This window comes from Macaca mulatta, chromosome 3 (assembly GCF_049350105.2).
Source record: "Macaca mulatta isolate MMU2019108-1 chromosome 3, T2T-MMU8v2.0, whole genome shotgun sequence".
Classification (NCBI taxonomy): domain Eukaryota; kingdom Metazoa; phylum Chordata; class Mammalia; order Primates; family Cercopithecidae; genus Macaca; species Macaca mulatta.
In genome coordinates, this window is record NC_133408.1 from 129,878,337 (window position 1) to 129,896,458 (window position 18,122).

At 35.5% G+C, this 18,122-nt stretch overlaps 1 long non-coding RNA gene across 2 annotated transcripts in view; it reads right to left on the reverse strand.

Annotated features, from left to right (window-relative positions):
• Positions 1-4,359: 4,359 nt before the first annotated feature.
• Positions 4,360-18,122, reverse strand: part of LOC144340088 (uncharacterized) — a 48,760-nt gene continuing 34,997 nt past the window's right edge. The window contains exons 3-5 of one of the 2 annotated variants that reach the window (XR_013415814.1): positions 9,589-9,664; positions 6,561-7,179; positions 4,360-4,646 (exon numbers count right to left, since the gene is read on the reverse strand). This is a non-coding gene — a long non-coding RNA (uncharacterized LOC144340088). The remainder of the gene's footprint in view (positions 4,647-6,560; positions 7,180-9,588; positions 9,665-18,122) is intronic. The other variant, XR_013415813.1, reaches the window with a different exon arrangement.

Consider the following 18,122-nt stretch of genomic DNA (forward strand, 5'->3'; position numbering starts at 1 on the left):
CATTTTCTATTTTTATTCACTGGAAGGAACAAACACTATCTGTGTTTCAACATACATTCCTATGGCTTTTTGATTATGAGTTGATGAAAGTTTCAGATAGATTCTTTTTTATTCAATATACTACTCTGTCATCAGAACTTAATTTCATTATAGTAGTAGTGAGGGGCAACTGAACATTTTTCCTTGTATATCTACTATACAAATGTAATGCAGAATTCAGTAGAAGACTGAATAGAATAGATAAATAAACTCATATATTTAAGAGTAATCAGAATAAGGTTTTCCTATTATAGATTGTCCACATCTATAAATATATTTGCATATAAATGATTTTCAATAAGACTCTATAATTGCACTATATAATTTCCCCAATTAACTTACACTATTTTTCAATTGTTTCTTATGTTTCAGCATGACTAAGGTGGGGTATGGGTGTGTGTATGTGTATGTAAGCACCCTTTGAAAGTGTTATTATTTAGCCTCTGCCATCAAATACAAGAACAGGACTGTGATATTATTTTCAGCTAAAATAATTGTATGTTAGCGTTACATTATTTTCACAAATGGATAAATGTGTCACATTCAAAAGCCTCCATTATTATACATTCAAGAAAGGAAGCAGTGGTCACAACGGGAAGTTATTGTGCAGCGTTGTCGGCCATTTATTTTATCAGATGTCTGTAAAATGCCTATCGGTTCCATTTGCTTGTCTGCATGCAGAGCTCATGCATATAGTTGTGCCTCTCTGGTGGTCAATTTTGTTTGAAGGTTATACATTTCCTTTGTCAGTCTACTGTCCTTACCTGTTTCCTATTATCTTTGTGTGACTGATAAAGTCTGTTACATTTTTATCCCTAATACCATTAGAAATAAATGATTTAATTCACATTAATGAATTTCTTATTGGAATACATTAGATAAGCAACTCTCTAAAGGAATGTGACTTGTACATTTAATTGAATCTGATAAAGAAGTTGAAAAATACATTTGCCAAGTTAATTTCTTTCTCTATTATTAATTCCCTACTTCCTCACAAATATATCTGTTGCAAGTTAAAACAAAGGACACAAAATCAAAGAGACATTAATACAAGGGTTAAATAATAAGCCAATATCATGTCCTCTTCCTAAGTTGCATAGGTATATTATAGAAAAATAGCTCAGAGAGAATACATTATAACATTAACAACAGTTATTTCTGTCCGGGCGCAGTGGCTCATGCCTGTAATCCCAGTACTTTGGGAGGCCGAGGCAGGCGGATCACAAGGTCAGGAGATGGAGACCATCTTGGCTAACACTGTGAAACCCCTTCTTTGCTAAAAATACAAAAAATTAGCTGGGCACGGTGGCAGGCGCCTGTAGTCCCAGCTACTCCGTAGGCTGTGACAGGAGAATGGCAGGAACCCGGGAGGTGGAGCTTGCAGTGAGCCCAGATCGCGCCACTGCACTCCAGCCTGGGCGATGAGCAAGACTCCATCTCAAAAAAACCAAAAAAAACAAAAACAAAAACAAACAAAAAAAAATGGTTGTTTCTGTACCATAGTTATGTTGACAATTCTAATTTTATTCTCCATAAATTCTACTTTAAAAACACTCAGCAACAAGTACTGATCAAGATAATATTTTTAAAAATTAATACTTTCTTAAATTTAAATTTTTAATAAAAAAGTATTTGAAAATAAAAGCTTACATAAATGCTACAAAAACAAACAAACAAACAAAAACATGGCTGCATAAAATCTCTGGTGTCTCCAACTACATATATCACAGAAATCATAGCATATCTATTTTTAAATTTTGTTTTACTATCATTTCATTTTAAGTTCAGGGGTACAAGTGCAGGTTTGTTACATAGATAAACTGCTGTCATGGTGGTTTGTTGTACAGATTGTTTCATTACCCAGGTATTAAGCCTAGAACCCATCAATTATGTTTCCTGATCCCCTCCCTTCTGCACCCTCCATGCTCAGACAGGTCCCCAGTGTGTGCTGTTTCCCTCTGTGTGTCCATGAGTTCTCATCATTTAGCTCCTATTTATAAGAGAGAACATGCAGTATTTGGTTTTCTGTTCCTTTGTTAGTTTGCTAAGAATAATTTTCTCCAGCTCCATCCATGTCCCTGCTCAGACAATGCAACTACTTTTTCTTTTAACACACGAATAGATGGGTTCCCAAAATGTTAAATTATTTTTTCTGTTGTTTTATTGGTTAAATCTAGGATTTCTAACCTCTCTACAAAATGTTTTAAACACTAAAATCTTCCTCTTTTCAGGAAGAGATACTTTTGGAAATACCACTACACCTTAAATAAAGTTAAGAAAAAAATTTGTAATTTATATCTTAACTGTAATTTCTTTCTTTTCCTTCTTGATTTTCATGCTCAAATAAAAATATGCATATTTGTCTCCACCATAACAGAGAAAAGAGAGAAATCGCACTGAATGAATTACCAATTCTTCGACTATTCTTATCCACTTACCCCTCTAGTTAAACAGCTTTCCAAGTTGTTTCCAGCTGTGTGAAGTAACTGGCAATAATTAAGTAACGCTGGTAATATGGGAGGTAAAACCTATGTTGCTATGAACCTTAGAAAGAAGAGGTTGTTTAACTTTCTCTAATTGCTGGTTGAGCTTTCTTAAAGCTGGAATTGTTAAGTCCCATCTTATTTTCATTTGAAGAGCGCTCGCCAGGGTAAAAAGCCAACCCAGAAGCAAGGTAGCACCGAGAGCCAGAGTTAGAGTTAAACTCCTGATAGTATCATTTAACCACCTGAATCAAAATATGTCCGGAACATGTACACTCCTGAGAGTTTCATTTACTGATCCTACACATTTCACATTTAGAGTTCAGTTCATAAAAGGGATTTTGTTTTGTTTTCATCATTTATTTTTTTAAAAATCTTAACTAATACAGGGATTTTATTATCAGCTTCTGTGTTAGTTTTCTTAGGGTTACTGAAACATTGTGCCACAAACTGGGTGGCATACAACATAAATTTATTGTCTCACAGTTCTGGAGGCTAGAATTAAACAATCAGGGTATCAGCAGGATTAGGTCCTTTGGAGCGTCGTGAGGAAGAATCTGTTCCCTGCCTGTCACCTAGCCTCTGGAGGTTTCCTGGCAATCTTTGTGTTCCTGGGCTAGTAGAAGCATCACTTCAATCTCTGCCTCTCTCTTCACATGCATTGTCTCTTTGGGTGAATCTGTCTCCAAATTTCCCCTTTTTATTGGCTTAAAGTCCACCCCAATGGCCTCATTTTAACTTGCTTATCTCTATAAATACCCTGCCTCTGAATAAGGTCACATTTTGAGATACTGGGAGTTAGGACTTCAACATGTGAATTTCGGAGGGGTGCGATTCAACCCATAATAGCTCCAATCTGAGATCCAACTGAGCTATTGATATTTGTAACCTTCAAAGAAGTACGGTCCAGAGCCTAGAAATGGAATTTCAGTATCCAGATATAAGAGGTATAACCTTCTACTCTGTCACATATTCAAGAGTGACTGATTCTGTTACCCTGAAGGTTCCTCTCTTGTTTTCTTTTTGTTTATAACTCTTTTTCATTTCCATGTTGGCTCCTCTCTGTTCACTGTCCCTTGCCATGGAAATGTGGTTCTCCTGGCATCATGGGATGCAGGTAGGCATAGTGTCTATGTGAGTTTTGGGCCACATTGCTTGGTGAACTTTAGCCACTTGCCCACCTGAGGCAGCTACTCTGCCTTGGGGCCCACAAACTGTCTTTGTATCGCATGAGTATGTACTTTCTTAGAAATCAGTCCTGTCTACCAAAAGTACTATTTCCAACTCTAATTCTTCCTCTAATGTCATCACCTTTTGGTAATTAGAGTAAGTTTGATGATCTCTTTCTTCTCTGAACTTTCATCAAGGGTGACTTTGTGCTTCCCATGTGAACCATCCCTCATTCTGGCCCCCCAAGCAAATGAGTCTGCCATTTAGCAGTCAGACTTAGCAATTGCACTGCTTGCTTGCCACACCAGCAACTTCTCAGCCATCTGTCGGATGGCAAAATAGGTCCACTGGACTTCACTGTCACTCACAATCTGATTACAGGAACTAATATTTATTTTATTAGTGGAACATACACTTTCCTCCCTTCACTGTTCCGCTTTGAATTTCTCGTCTTTCCAAAGCTCATACAAACTAACCTTGTGTACATACAATCAATTAAAACCTTGAGTAAGAGTAATAGTGTAGTTTTGTCAGAGACTGCAAAACACTTTAAAGACACTGCCTTTTAGTCCACAAGAAGTACTCATGAAGGATATACTATTGTGTGTATGTTTTGGATGGAGAAATAAGTAACTTTTTTTAGTAATTACTATAAACTAGGCACAGCTTCATGTATTAAATATGCATTGATTTATTTAAACCTTACAAATAGCTTATGAGGTAGGTATTATCTCATTCAGTTAGGATCTTTGCAGGAAAAGAATGGCTCAAAATAAGATAATACAGAGACTATGACAAAGAAACAATGCTGAGGCACCTAGGTCAGCAATTTTGTTAAGCTATTTCACCCTGAGAGCCGAAGGGACTAAGAGAGAAGATATGTGATGAAGCCAGCGTTGGAGCCATGATGTGGGGTCAGTTGGCAGGTGCTGTAGTCCAGAAAGGTTGAAGATGCTATCAAAAACAAGAAAGAGAAAAGAAAGATAAATTATCTCTCTGAAAAACTGATTCTTAACGTTACGCACATCATTTCTACTTACATCCCATTGACTGGAACTTAGCCTTGGTCCCATGCCTAGATGCGAGAGCTCCTGGGGAATTTAAATTCCATTGTTAATTATCAGTAGTCACGTACCTAAATAAAATATGGGGAAAAATTATATTGGAGGACCAAGGGGAGTTGTTAACATACTACTCATTCAAGGAAACTGAAAATAGGATGTGGTAGAATCTGGCACTAATTAGCTTTATCAATTTGGGAATCTATTAAATCTCTCGCTTTTAAAGTTTATTATTTAAAACAAAACAATTTTAATTCATTTACGATGATGCTTGATACAAACTATTTGCTGATTTAATATGCTTTGAGAAAAGTGAGTAGAGTTTAGTATTGAAATCTAATTTCTATATACCAAAATGAGCTACTTAAGTGTCTGTCCTTAAGGATTAGAGGCAAATGTCTTTTATAAAAATGCCTTTAGGATTCCTGTCTGTCATGGTACATGAATAATTTAGTTTGATGTGATTTGGATTCAGCATCAATCAATATCTACTGAATGAACATCACAAAACGTATGTTTTGTAACTCTAAATGTGTTGATTAAAGTCTCAGAACTCAGACAATTGCTAACACCATTAGGAGAGCAGTAGTTTTCAAAGTGTGGTCGTCTGACCAGAAGCATAAGCAAATTATTGGGCTGAATTAGATCATCTGGTGTTGAAATCAGGGAATCTTTTAATAACTTTTTAAGGTGTTTCATAAGCATGTTAAAAATAGAACTACTGGCCTAGATCAAGTGACTTGACCTTATAGAGCCTCAGTTCCATCCTCTCTCAGAAACAATAACTGTAACTATATTGTAGAGTTATTTGGAGAGTTAAACAGTGTAACACAGGTAAAGCCTTTAATAAAGCCTGGCAAAGAGTAAAGGCACAATAAATATTAGCAGCTTGCTTTTTTTTTTTTTTTAACAATTAGAAGTCTTTGATCTATTATTTTTTATAGGAAATATGCAAATAAAAATATTGGGTAAAATATTTATGAATAATGATTTAGAATTCAGAAACTATGCCTTCTAAGTATACTCCTGTATAATTTTTTTTAACTCTTACTTTAGGTTTTGGGTACATGTGCAGGTTTGTTATATAGGTCAATTTTTGTCATGAGGTTTTGTTGTACAGATTATTTCCTCACCCAGGTACTAAGCTGATATGCTTTGATTCCTCACTTAAATTTCATGTTGAATTGTAATCCTCAGTGTTGGGGGAGGGACCTGGTGGGAGGTGATTGGATCATGGAAACAGTTTCCCCTTGTTGTTCTTATGAATTATCATGAGATCTGGTTGTTTGAAATTATGTAGCACTTGCCCCCCACACACACTTTTTTTTTCTCTCTCTCTCTCTCTTTCTTCTACTGTCACGTGAAGACTTGCTTGCTTCCCCTAGCCCTTCTGCCATGATGTAAGATTCCTGAGGGCTACCCAGCCATGCCTCCTGTACATGTACAGCCTGCAGAAGTGTGAGTCGATTAAACCTCTTTTCTCCATAAATTACCCAGTCTCAGGCATGTCTTTATAGCAGTATGACAAGGGACTCACACATAAGCCAAGTACCCAACAGTTATTTTTTCTAATCCTATCCCTCCTCCTACCTTCTACCCTCAAGTAGGTCCAGTGTCTGTTGTTACTTTGTGTTCATAAATCCTCATCATTTACTTCCCACTTATAAGTGAAAACATGCACTATTTGGTTTTGTGTTCCTTCGTTAGTTTGCTAAGGATAATGGTCTCCAGCTCCATCCATGTTCCCACAGAATATATGATCTCATTCTTTTTTATGGCTGCACAGTATTGCATGGTGTATACGTACCACATTTTCTTTATCCAGTCTGTCATTGATGAGAATTTAGGCTGATTCCATGTTTTTGCTATTGTAAATAGTGCTACAATGAAAATCTGTGTGCATGTGTGTTTATAGTAGAATGATTTATATTCCTCTGAGTATATCCCCAGTAATGGGATTGCTGGGTCCAATGGTAGTTCCTTTTTAGCTCTTTGAGGAGTTCACATATTACTTTACACCATGGTTGAACTAATTTACACTCCCACCAACAGTGTATAAGTGTTCCCTTTTCTCTGCAACCTCAACAGCATCTATTATTTTTTGACTTTTTAATAATAGCCAATCTGACTAGTGTGAGATGGCATCTCGTTGTGGTTTTTATTTGCATTTCTTTTGATCAGTGATATAGAGCTTTTTTTCATATGCTTGTTGGTCATGTGTATATCTTCTTTGGAAAAGTGTCTGTTCATGTCCAGGTCCAGACCTCCAAGGTCTATTCTTATTAAATAAGAAAAGGAAGCATCTGTTTAGGAGACAATAAAATGTAGTTGTTAAAGCCCCAAAAGTAACATTGCCTTGACTCAAACCTCAGCTCAACTCAGATCTGGGAAAGTTGCTAATCCTCTTCCTTTCTCTGTTTCTGCATCTGCATAGTAAGCATAATAAACAAAGTTCCTTCTATCATAGAGCTGTCGTTAGCACAGATAGTTAAGATAGTTGCTTCCACAAAAAAATTTTAATTTAAATGTTATCCTTCACAAAATAAAATTTGAATTTAAATGTTATCTACTATTATTCCCAGGCAATTATGCTTGAAGAAAAAGTGTTTGTTGCATTTATTCCAGTACATTATTGCTCATACAGTGAATTCATTTCTTTCTTCTAATATTTATTTCAGTAATTCTATTTTGTTCTTTCCCTTAAGAAAAACTCTCCCTGCCCCCCAACTTCATAAAAAATTCTTCAAAACATACATTTTTTGTAATTGTTTACTTTCATTTAGCTCCTAATCACCTCTCCTGGGTGAATTAAAGTTGAGGAACAATAAAATAGAGATACTTTAAATAATTATAAATAAAAATGTATGTCTAGTCATGTTAAGGGCTCAGAATAATCCTTAAATATTTCTTTAAAGTCTACTTAATTTTTTTCCCACAGGTAACATGTCCTTTTCTATAAATATAAGCTTTCTGTGCTGAAGAAAATCAGGGTGTATACCTACATAAAATACTTTTCTGAACCCTAAAGCCAATTTAACATTTCATGTCACTTTTAAAGTTTTTCTCACTTCAAGTGGAGTCACTCATGTTGTCTGGGATGTTTGGTAATTGAGTTTCTCAAGGAATATGTGACACATTGTGATGTACTGTAAAAGGATTTCAGAGTTATCCATTCCCAGACCCTTCATAATCCACTAAAAATACATTTCAGTGTCCCCTGACTGTGCCTCAGGAGGCCCTACCAACCTCATATTTCTTAATCTGATCTTATTTTCTGGTCATCAATTTGATTTCTCAGCAACTGGCAGCACTAGGTCTTCTTTGAATAGCCTCATGTCTATAAATCTTTATCTCTATTTTTTCAGTTTTCCTCCCAGTCTATGTTGATCTTAACCCCTAAATTTTTATCACTTGTAGCCTGAATTACAGGTGACCTTTTCAATGCTATCGGTCAAGTTTCCACTTAATAAGCCTGGAATGGCCCTTGTCATTTAAAAAAAGAAAAATGAACAGTTCTGAACGAAAAGTGTGGGATAGAAGGAACAGAAATCCACAGAGGGAAGGAGAGGGAGAGAAAAAGAGGACAGACCGAAACAGTGCTGAAAAAGTTGAGGGCCTCACTGCTTGTATATTTTCCCTTCATGTTTAATCTATTCTGCTCCCTGTTTTAAATGAAAGATTGTTCACCATTTCTGGAAAAATAGGCAATTAGAATCTCATAATAAGCCACTGTGAATAAATTATATATTTTATATGGTGAATTAACCATTAGGAGAAAGAAACTCAACAATTTTACTACTGGCCTAAGTGTATCTTTTTATAATAATAAAAAATGAATCACATAATTTTGTATTTTCTCTGTAATTTTTAAAAATACTTTTGGAAAGAATTTATGTTTAATAGTGCTTCAAAGACGGTGGATATTTCCTTTTACAAAACATTTTCTGTCTAGTCCCCAACCCTAATTGAACAGAACAAATGTAACTGTGATGCTGGAGAGCACCTGATCAACATCCATCTTATACAAACTAGGCTTTTCTTTTTAAGTGATCACCTTCTCTCCTCCTGATTCTCTGATGAATATGTCAGTTATGAAGTTCATTGTCCAACATGCATGTATATAGCAGGCATTTCAGTGAGTCTTTGGCAACAATTAAAAGAATAAACCACAGATTTCACTGTCTAAAATTGGGGTCCAAAAGAAATAGACACATGGCTAAAAGGGATGTTCAGGCTGGGCAGAGTGATACTTCGACTTGTTTCTTAAACTGTTTGTTATTGTATAAACCTCCTATATAATTCAGAATATTCCAATAACTTGAAACAAAATGCTAGATTAAAATAATGACAACAAATACAATTTGGAAAGAAAACAGATTGTTGTCTGTGTGAATCAAATAGAACAAGCAATCGGATCACATATGCATCTAAAGAATTCAATTTGAATTCTTGGTCATTTTAGATAGGAAGGTTGATTTTGAACAGACTTAATGGAGTGATAAATATAGAAAAGTGATACATAGTATGATGTTCGTGTAAGAGCCCTAGCAATGATTCTATCCTGCCCCACCCCCACCAGTCATTACTAGATTGACTCTTTTGTGCAGTTTGGAAATGAAGTTAGTTTATGATTCTATTTATTGAGCAACTACTGTATAATCTAGGTGTAGTTAAGCCTTCTAGATTAATACAAATATATTATAAAATAGCTTTCTAACTTAAGTGCCAATTTGTAGCAGTTGTAGAGGAAAATGACATACATTCGTAAAACAATTAAATAATATGATATCTTTTCCTTTGTTAAATAGTGCAGTGTATAAAATATTAAAAAATACATTAGAGCTTCATGACGTGAAAGAAGTTAGAGCAATATTATTCAAACCATGTTCCAAGATATCTCAGTAAGATAATCTGCAAGAAAAAATGTTCATGGTGAAATATGGATCATGGAAAATGCTGAGTACTATAATGTCATCTGGGAAATTCTGCATGTGCATTCACATAGTAAAGGCTTTGAGAATTGCTCCAGATAGTTAATCTTTTTATATTTGTTACTTAAACTCCTGGTAGCTACCTGCTTTATATGAACTGCAAAGCAATTTTTCAATTCCAAACAAAAGTATCAATTGCTTTCTGTGATGCCTGGAATAATTAATCAAGACTACATAAGCACAAGATAGGACATATATACATACACATACACACATCAAAGAAAATGCCTATTATTAAGAACTATGAATAAAAAATACACTGCCAATTCAACCACGGTCATGCTTGCTTATCACAGGTATTTTACTTTATACTTACTGAAAGATACATTTTCAGGGAATTGTATCACATATTACTTCTGTGCTGTTATTTTATTTTATGTTATTTTTTTGAGATGGAGTCCCGCTCTGTCGCCCAGGCTGGAGTGCAGTGGCGCCATCTCGGCTCACTGCAAGCTCCGCCTCCCGGGTTCACGCCATTCTCCTGCCTCAGCCTCCCGAGTTGCTGGGACTACAGGCACCGCCACCATGCCTGGCTAGTTTTTTTTTTTTTTTTTTTTTTTTTTTTTTTGTATTTTCAGTAAAGATGGGGTTTCACCATGTTAGCCATGATGGTCTCGATTTGACCTCGTGATCCGCCCACCTCAGCCTCCCAAAGCTGTGCATTTATAAAACTACAAACTATACATGAAATAAATTGGTTAAGATATTCCTGAATAATTATTTATATTTTGGGTTTGAACATTGATACCCCTTTTTACCAGGTTCACAGGGGGAAAACTGGAGAATGGAAGCTACATGTGAAGGAAGGCTAGGCAGAAAGCTTGAAGGAAATTGAATTTTGATAGTTCCTTGAGACCAATCATGGTTTGCCAACTTATGTACAAGAATAAAATAAACTGATTAGTAATTTAGGCCACCATTTGCCAGGTTGTCTGTTACTTGTAGAAAAATACAATCCTAGTGAATATACTTGCCATTCTATGTTTCATGCCCTTGCAGGAGTGTGACTTGTTCAGTGTTTCTTTCAGCTATCAAATTAAGGCAGTAAGTTAGATTTGAATGTGATGCAGGTATTCAGATACGCAAGGAAACAGTAAGCACAAGCTTTCTAGTGTGACCACCATTTTTCACACATGGATGAATATGGAGTGCAGTTAAATCAAAAGTGAGATGAGACCCTGAATCTTGAGGCCATTTTAGAAGAGTGATATGGTGCACGTAAACTTGACATTCCAAAAGAAACAATTCCATGATAACTTAGGCTCTATCTCTTGATGTCAGAGAGAGACTTAACCATCTGTCATCTCAACAAACCAGAGTGTTCAGAGAGGTAGACTTTGTATGGCCTATTTCTCTGTGCTTCTTAGCCGCCCGTTGACAGCAGCATAAGAGTGAAGGATCTTAGGGTTTCTTAAAGTTAAAATATGAAGCATCATTGCGGGAGTGTCCATCAGATTAGAGACGCCTTAAAAAATAAAGGAAAGTGTAACTTATTTTATTGTGAGTTTAAAATGTTGAAATATTTTATATTCTCCTTCAGATGATTGCAGTCATAAAATAGCCATAATTCCTTAGAAAATTCTTATTTTTTTAGGAAATATCCTTAGAAAATGAAGAGTAATGACATACTACTTCATATTTGCACTTTTCTTTCGTAAAGGAATCTTTGGGTCCCTCATTTTTTAGGTACTACTGGGTTCAGTAACTCACATTCTGTAATGTCATGTGCCCGTTTTTCTTATGGTATTTATCATATTCTAAACTCATCAGGTATATTTCTATACTTGTTTAATGTTTGTTTCTGACAACTAGAATGCTCATTTTATAAGAGCAGAAAATTCATCTAACTTGTTCATCACTGATTTCCCAAATCTTAACGTGTAGTAGGTTGAGAATGTGTTTGTTGAATAAATGAAGGTATGAATTATTAAGGAAAAATAAAAGTCAGGATTATAGTAATTTCAAGACTAAATGTACAGCTTTAAAAGTATTGTGAAATGACTTGAAACATTACCTGATATCCTGACCTGCCTGGTATTTTAAAAGCTCATAGAATCATACTGGCAAAATCAATGAAATTTTCCTGCTGAGTGACCACTGAAATCTTTGAATATGCTTTTTTTTAAAGATGTTGTAAATGTTTTAATAATACTTTCAATTCTTCTATGTAGTTTCAAGAAACTTATTAAGTTACCTGGGTTTAGTGAAGAAAAGAATATTGTTACAATGGCCAAATATATCTCAGCTGCAATGCTACATGCACAAAGAAACTTAAAGAACTACAAATGACAGTATAGCAGAAAATACTGGTTAACTGATTTTTTTTTTCCAAAAATGATCTGAAACCATGGACCTGTCCTTTGTAGAAGAGTCTTCAAATTCATCATACAACTTTTTAATAAAATAGTCGTATTTGAAAACCCATGCTTTTCTGACAGGTTCCAAAGTTAACGCATCTATTCAAGCTAGAATTGCAAAAATAAATGTAATTTTACTGTCTACATATAGCCCCAGATACAGAAACATTAACCAAGAAAGAATTGCTCCTTTGTTAGAAAGAAAATTGCAATTATTCATTGAAGTTAGTTAACAGAAAGTTATTTTTGTGTTCCTCTATCTAACTGAGACTTGTGACTTATATATTGATTTCTATGTGGATATTTTAGGGAAGATAATTTCTCCACTCATGCAACTTGGACTTTACATGTCCACATTAGACAATCATTTTGCAAAACAATGAGACTTTTTAAAAATGGGAATCCAAATAATTTAGCAAACTCTAATATCTGATCACTACATACTTTCTGTTATTTTTAAAGTTTCCCAACTACCACAATCATCAGCTGACAATGCTTGGAAAGATTAATATCAATTATTATTCTTTTATGAATTGCTTTTTTTGAACTTCAGTGAGTGTTAGACTTTTATATAGTGATTATAGTAAATATAAACTGTTTTTTCATGAGGTACATTTCATTGGCATCTCCTGTTTAATTATCCAATTTGCTGGATGCTGAATGGCTTAAAAATGTATTACTAACAACGGTTCTACCAATGAACCTGAAACTGTCACCATTAAAATACACCTTTGACATTGAGTTATAGTGTTTCCCTGAGTCATGTGTTAAAATCCCAGCATACAGCTTTGGGAAGCATAACCTTTTAAACTAATGTTCAGAAAATTATGGCCCACAAGCCAAACATAACCCATTGACTATTTTTGTACATAAAGCTTTAATGGAACACAGTCATGCTTATTTACTTACATATTGCTTATGGCTGCTTTAGTGTCACAAGGCAGAATTGAGTAGGTGCAAGAGAAACTGTAAGACCTAAGAGCTGAAAATACTTACTATCTGGCCCCTTACAGGAAAAAAGTTGCTGACCCTATATCCCTGCATTAAACCATTATTGCACACTATTCACAAACTTATCTCTGCTTATTAGATTCACTGTATACAATTTTGAGGAAAACAAACAGAATAGAAAAAGACAATACCTGCTTACTGTGGCACTGGATGCCACAACTGGGTATCTTGGAGAGGCACATGAGGCACTAGCTGTCTCAAAGGTAAAAGTGAGGAAGAAGAGTTGAAATCAGTAAGAGTAGACCAAAAATTAACTTCAACTACTAAATCATTTTGCCATTCACAGCCAAAAACAGAGGGGTAAAATTTGAAAAAAAAAAAAAAAAAAGTGAATTTTTAAATGAGTTTCTATGTGAGTCACTATAAATTTCCATGGCTGTTTAATGATTCCCTAGTTAAGCACACACTGTCTTCAAATTCAAAAACAACAGCAACAAAATATCAAACAAATTACATAATCTGGTTCTCTGCTGAATAAAATAAGATACAAAGAAACCAAAACAATTTTAAAAGAGAAATTAAACTACAGTTGTTTTACATTTAAGCCATCGTACACTTTATTAGTGTGCCCATATTTATAAATATTTTAAGTTAAAGAACAGCTTTACTCCTACAGCATCTTAATAAGCAGTCCAAAGCATTTTAATGAGCTTATCATAAAATTCAACAATATGCAAGAGTAGCATTTTCTGATGTCATTAATATTTCTGGTATCATTTTCATGTGTAAAAACACAAGAAAAGCAAGTTCATATATGGGGTCTCATTGCAAACTCCCAAACTGAAATCCAGATATGTTAGGAATTACGTCTTTATCAGTTAATTTTTTAATTAAGAAGTTTTTTTTTAAATCAAATATGTAAAGGGAAAAAACAATTTCTTGTCTACCTCCTAGAAAAAGAAAGAAAACACTAAAACACACACACACACAACAAACCAATTATGTACGGTTTAAACATCTTTCAGATTATAGGCAAAATTTCTTGGAATTGAGTCAGACATCACACCAGATGTGTACCACTAGGACAAGTGCAGCTCCATGTGCTATGACCCAGCAGGAAGATGAAATGGCCCCGTGGTTAGCCAACAAAAGCTTCCATACAACATTTGCTTTCAGCTGAGATGGATGATTAATACAAATCAGTTTAACCTTCTACTTTAAACAACTAAAAAGCAGTTAAATATTTAACACAATGACTTTAAGGTAGTAGACAACAAGCATTGCAGAACAGTTATTCCTGAAGGGAAGAGAGGACCAATGAGATAAGCCTGTAACTGCCTTAGCTTGCTGCATTGAATGAATTTCCTTCACATAAAGCTGGCATCCTCAAAGATCTCTTTAGTGTGGCTGAGATAGCCAGGTCATAGGATTACACATATTTTGAGCTTTAGTTGATCCTGCAAAAACAGTCTTGCAAAGAACAAATTCACACTGCAAACAGCAGTATGTGAGAGTGTTTTTCATCTTTTTCATTTTAACATTTTTAGGGTATAATAGGTATGCTACCATGGTTTTGATTTGCATTTCCCTAATGACTAATATCTTCTAGGACCATTTTCAATGTGCATTGATTATTTGGATATCATTTTGGGGTGGGGGGTGTAAAAGATCATTTATATTTTTTTATTTGGTTTGACTTTTGTTTCTGATTGATTTGCAAGAATATTTGTGTGTTTTGTTTTTTCTTTGTCCTGCAAATATCTTCTCTCACTCAGAGTTGCCTTTTCACTCTTTTAATGGTGTCTTTTGATTGACAGAAGTTTGTAATTTTAATTACATTTCATTTGTTCCATGTTTATGCTGGATACTTTTTACATTCTTTTCAAGAAATATTTACTCCATAGTGATGGAGTTTTAAATAATCAACTAGACTGAAGTTAATAAGGATATATAAGATTTCAAAAACAAGTAGTAAGTTAATCTGACTCAGTGATATAGAACCCTATACCAAATGAAGAGATAACACATACTTTTTAAAAGCAGATATTCTTTGGGTCTCTTTCATAATAGCTAGGTAAGCACAGTCAATACAGATCAATATGTGCCAATATTGTTTGTACTTTCAAATACTTCTTGTAGTGCTACAAGTTTATTAGATACATATTTAAGCAAGTTATAGCACATAACATCTTCATTAAGTGTTTTGCTCATATGCAACATGGACTGTCACCTTTCTCACTGCTAGGCCTCTAATATCACCCCACATCCACCACATTAACATTGGCTGATAATCCTGCAGTTATAAAAACACCCAAACTCTCGCTGGGTTAGTGAAAATATATTTCAAGCTACTGCTACATGCCAATGCAATTAAGCATTGAGTCACAGTCATTATGAGACAGGGGATACAGGCAATATAAGCTTCATCACAACTGAGAAGATCTAGAAACACTTGTTAAATAGCATTGCTGACTACTGTGTACGTGTGACGCTTGGAAAACTTTACCAAGTAATAGGTTACGTGACATATCATAAGAAATATTCAAGAAACTGGATCACATAGAATTATATGCCTAGGGGTAGTTTTTTTGGGGTTGCATCTGTTTGGTGATCTCTGACCTGCCTGTACCTGGATATGTATATCATTCTCTAGGTTTAGAAAGATTTTTGTTATTATTTCCTTGAATAAGCTTTCTAACCCTTGTTCTTTCTCAACTCCCTCTTGAAAGACAATGGCTCAGATTTGTTCTACTGGGATTATTTTCTTTTTTTTTTTTAATTTTTATTTATTTATTTTTTATTATACTTTAAGTTCTAGGGTACATGTGCATAACGTGCAGGTTTGTTACATATGTATACTTGTGCCATGTTGGTGTGCTGCACCCATCAACTCGTCAGCACCCATCAACTCGTCATTTACATCAGGTATAACTCCCAATGCAATCCCTCCCCCCTCCCTGCCCCCCATCCCCATGATAGGCCCTGGTGTGTGATGTTCCCCTTCCTGAGTCCAAGTGATCTCATTGTTCAGTTCCCACCTATGAGTGAGAACATGTGGTGTTTGGTTTTCTGTTCTTGTGATAGTTTGCTAAGAATGATGGTTTCCAGCTGCATCCATGTCCCTACAAAGGACACAAACTCATCCTTTTTTATGGTGGCATAGTATTCCATGGGATATATTTTCTAGGTCTCAGAGGCATTCTTCATTCCTTTTCATTCTTTTTTTTTTTTCTCCTCTGTGTGTTTTCAAATAGTCTGTCTTCAAACTCACTGTTTATGTTTGATCAATTCTGCTGTTGAGACCTTCTGATGAGTTTTTCATTTCAGCTAATGTTTTCCTCATTTCCAAGATTCCGTTTGTTTGTTTGTTTTAATTATTTCAACCCCTTTGTTAAATCTTTCTGATAAATTGCTTTTGTGCTTTATCTTGGAATTTTCTGAGTTTCCTCAAAACTGTTATTTTGAATTATTGATCTAAGAGTTCTTATATTGCTGTCTCATTGGGTTGGTCACTGGCTCCTGCCTTTGTCCATTTGGGAGGGTTATAATTCCTTGTATACTGTTGTTTCTAATGGACACCTGTTGATGTCTTTGCACTGAAGGATTAGTTGTTTATTCCTGTTTTTCCAGTCTGGGTTAGTTTGGCCTTTCTAGTGTATGTATGTTTAGAGTATCTATGCAGTTTGACTATTGATTTCCCTTATTCCTAAGTTGCTGCCTCCTTGTTGGCACTACATGGTGCCCTAATTTCAAGTTTGCCTCAGCTTTTACCAAAGTTTGATGTGCCATTTGTGCTGAATTGGGGTTAGGGGGAGGAACCCAAAGGGGATTCCCTGGCTGTGTAGAGAGGCTGGTTAGGGGTTCATGCTGAGTGCTGCATTACCTCTTTGATTTGTCATCTCCTTTGTGTGAGCTGGAGAGCAGTGCCCATGTTTTGTGCACTGGGACTGCTAACCCCACCTCCACTGTCTATTTCCAGCAACCCTTTAGGGGTTCCTCTCCCTAAAGGCACTCAAGTTGTTTTCAGTGGGTTGAAGGAAAAACAGCTTTTCTGTGTAGGAACCCAAGATGATGGGGAAACCAGCTGTCTGCTGCAATATCACATTTCCCAGAGACAGTAACTCCAGGGGAACTTTTCTGTGAAGTGCCTGACAGTTTGTAGGAAGCATGTAACACATGGAAAAGTCCATTTCTTCTACCCTCCCCATGCAGTTTACTTCTCTGTGGCTCAGGGATTATCACAGCCTCAGTTTTGAGTTCTGGAGTACTGGTGGTGATAATTTTGACACTGGACAGGATTTCGTTTTGTTTTGTTTTCTGCGGGGAGGGTGAACCCAGATTGCTTCTATTCCACCATTTTGTTGTTTTGTTGCTGTCATTCTTGGTTTGAGACACAGTCTCGCTCTATCACTCTGGCTGGAGTGCAGTGGTGCGGCCTTAGCTCACTGCAACCTCTGCCTCCCATGATCAAGTGATTCTTGTCCCTCAGCTTCCCAAGTAGATGGGATTACAGGCATGCACCACCATGGGCAAGCTAACTTTTTTTCTTTCTGTATTTTTAGTAGAGACAGGGTTTTACCATGTTGGCCAGGCTGGTCTCGAACTCCTGGCCTCAAGTGATCTGCTGGCCTCAGTCTCTCAAAGTGCTGGCATTACAGGTGTGAGCCACCACACCGGACCCAACTCCACCATTTTGGTGACATCACTCTCTTGAGTCACATAGAAGTAATCAAAGTTTAGAAATTAATAGAAATTGAACACACACTTCCCAATACATTTGGGTTAAAATATAATCAGGTACAATCTTCCAAAAAATTCACAGACCAAATAAGGAGTTATATTGATAATAGAGATTAAAATACATTTTGAACTAATAACAGTGAAAATACAATGTGTCCAAACTTGTTAAATGTGTATAAAGCAATAGTTTCAAAAAACTGGCATGAAATGCTTACATTAGAAAAAAGTAAATATTGAAGATTTTTTGAAGTTTTCCAACTCAAGAAATTAGAAGAAAATAGAGAAGGTAAAGAAGGTAAACAAATAACATTAAAGAGCAAGAGGTAATTA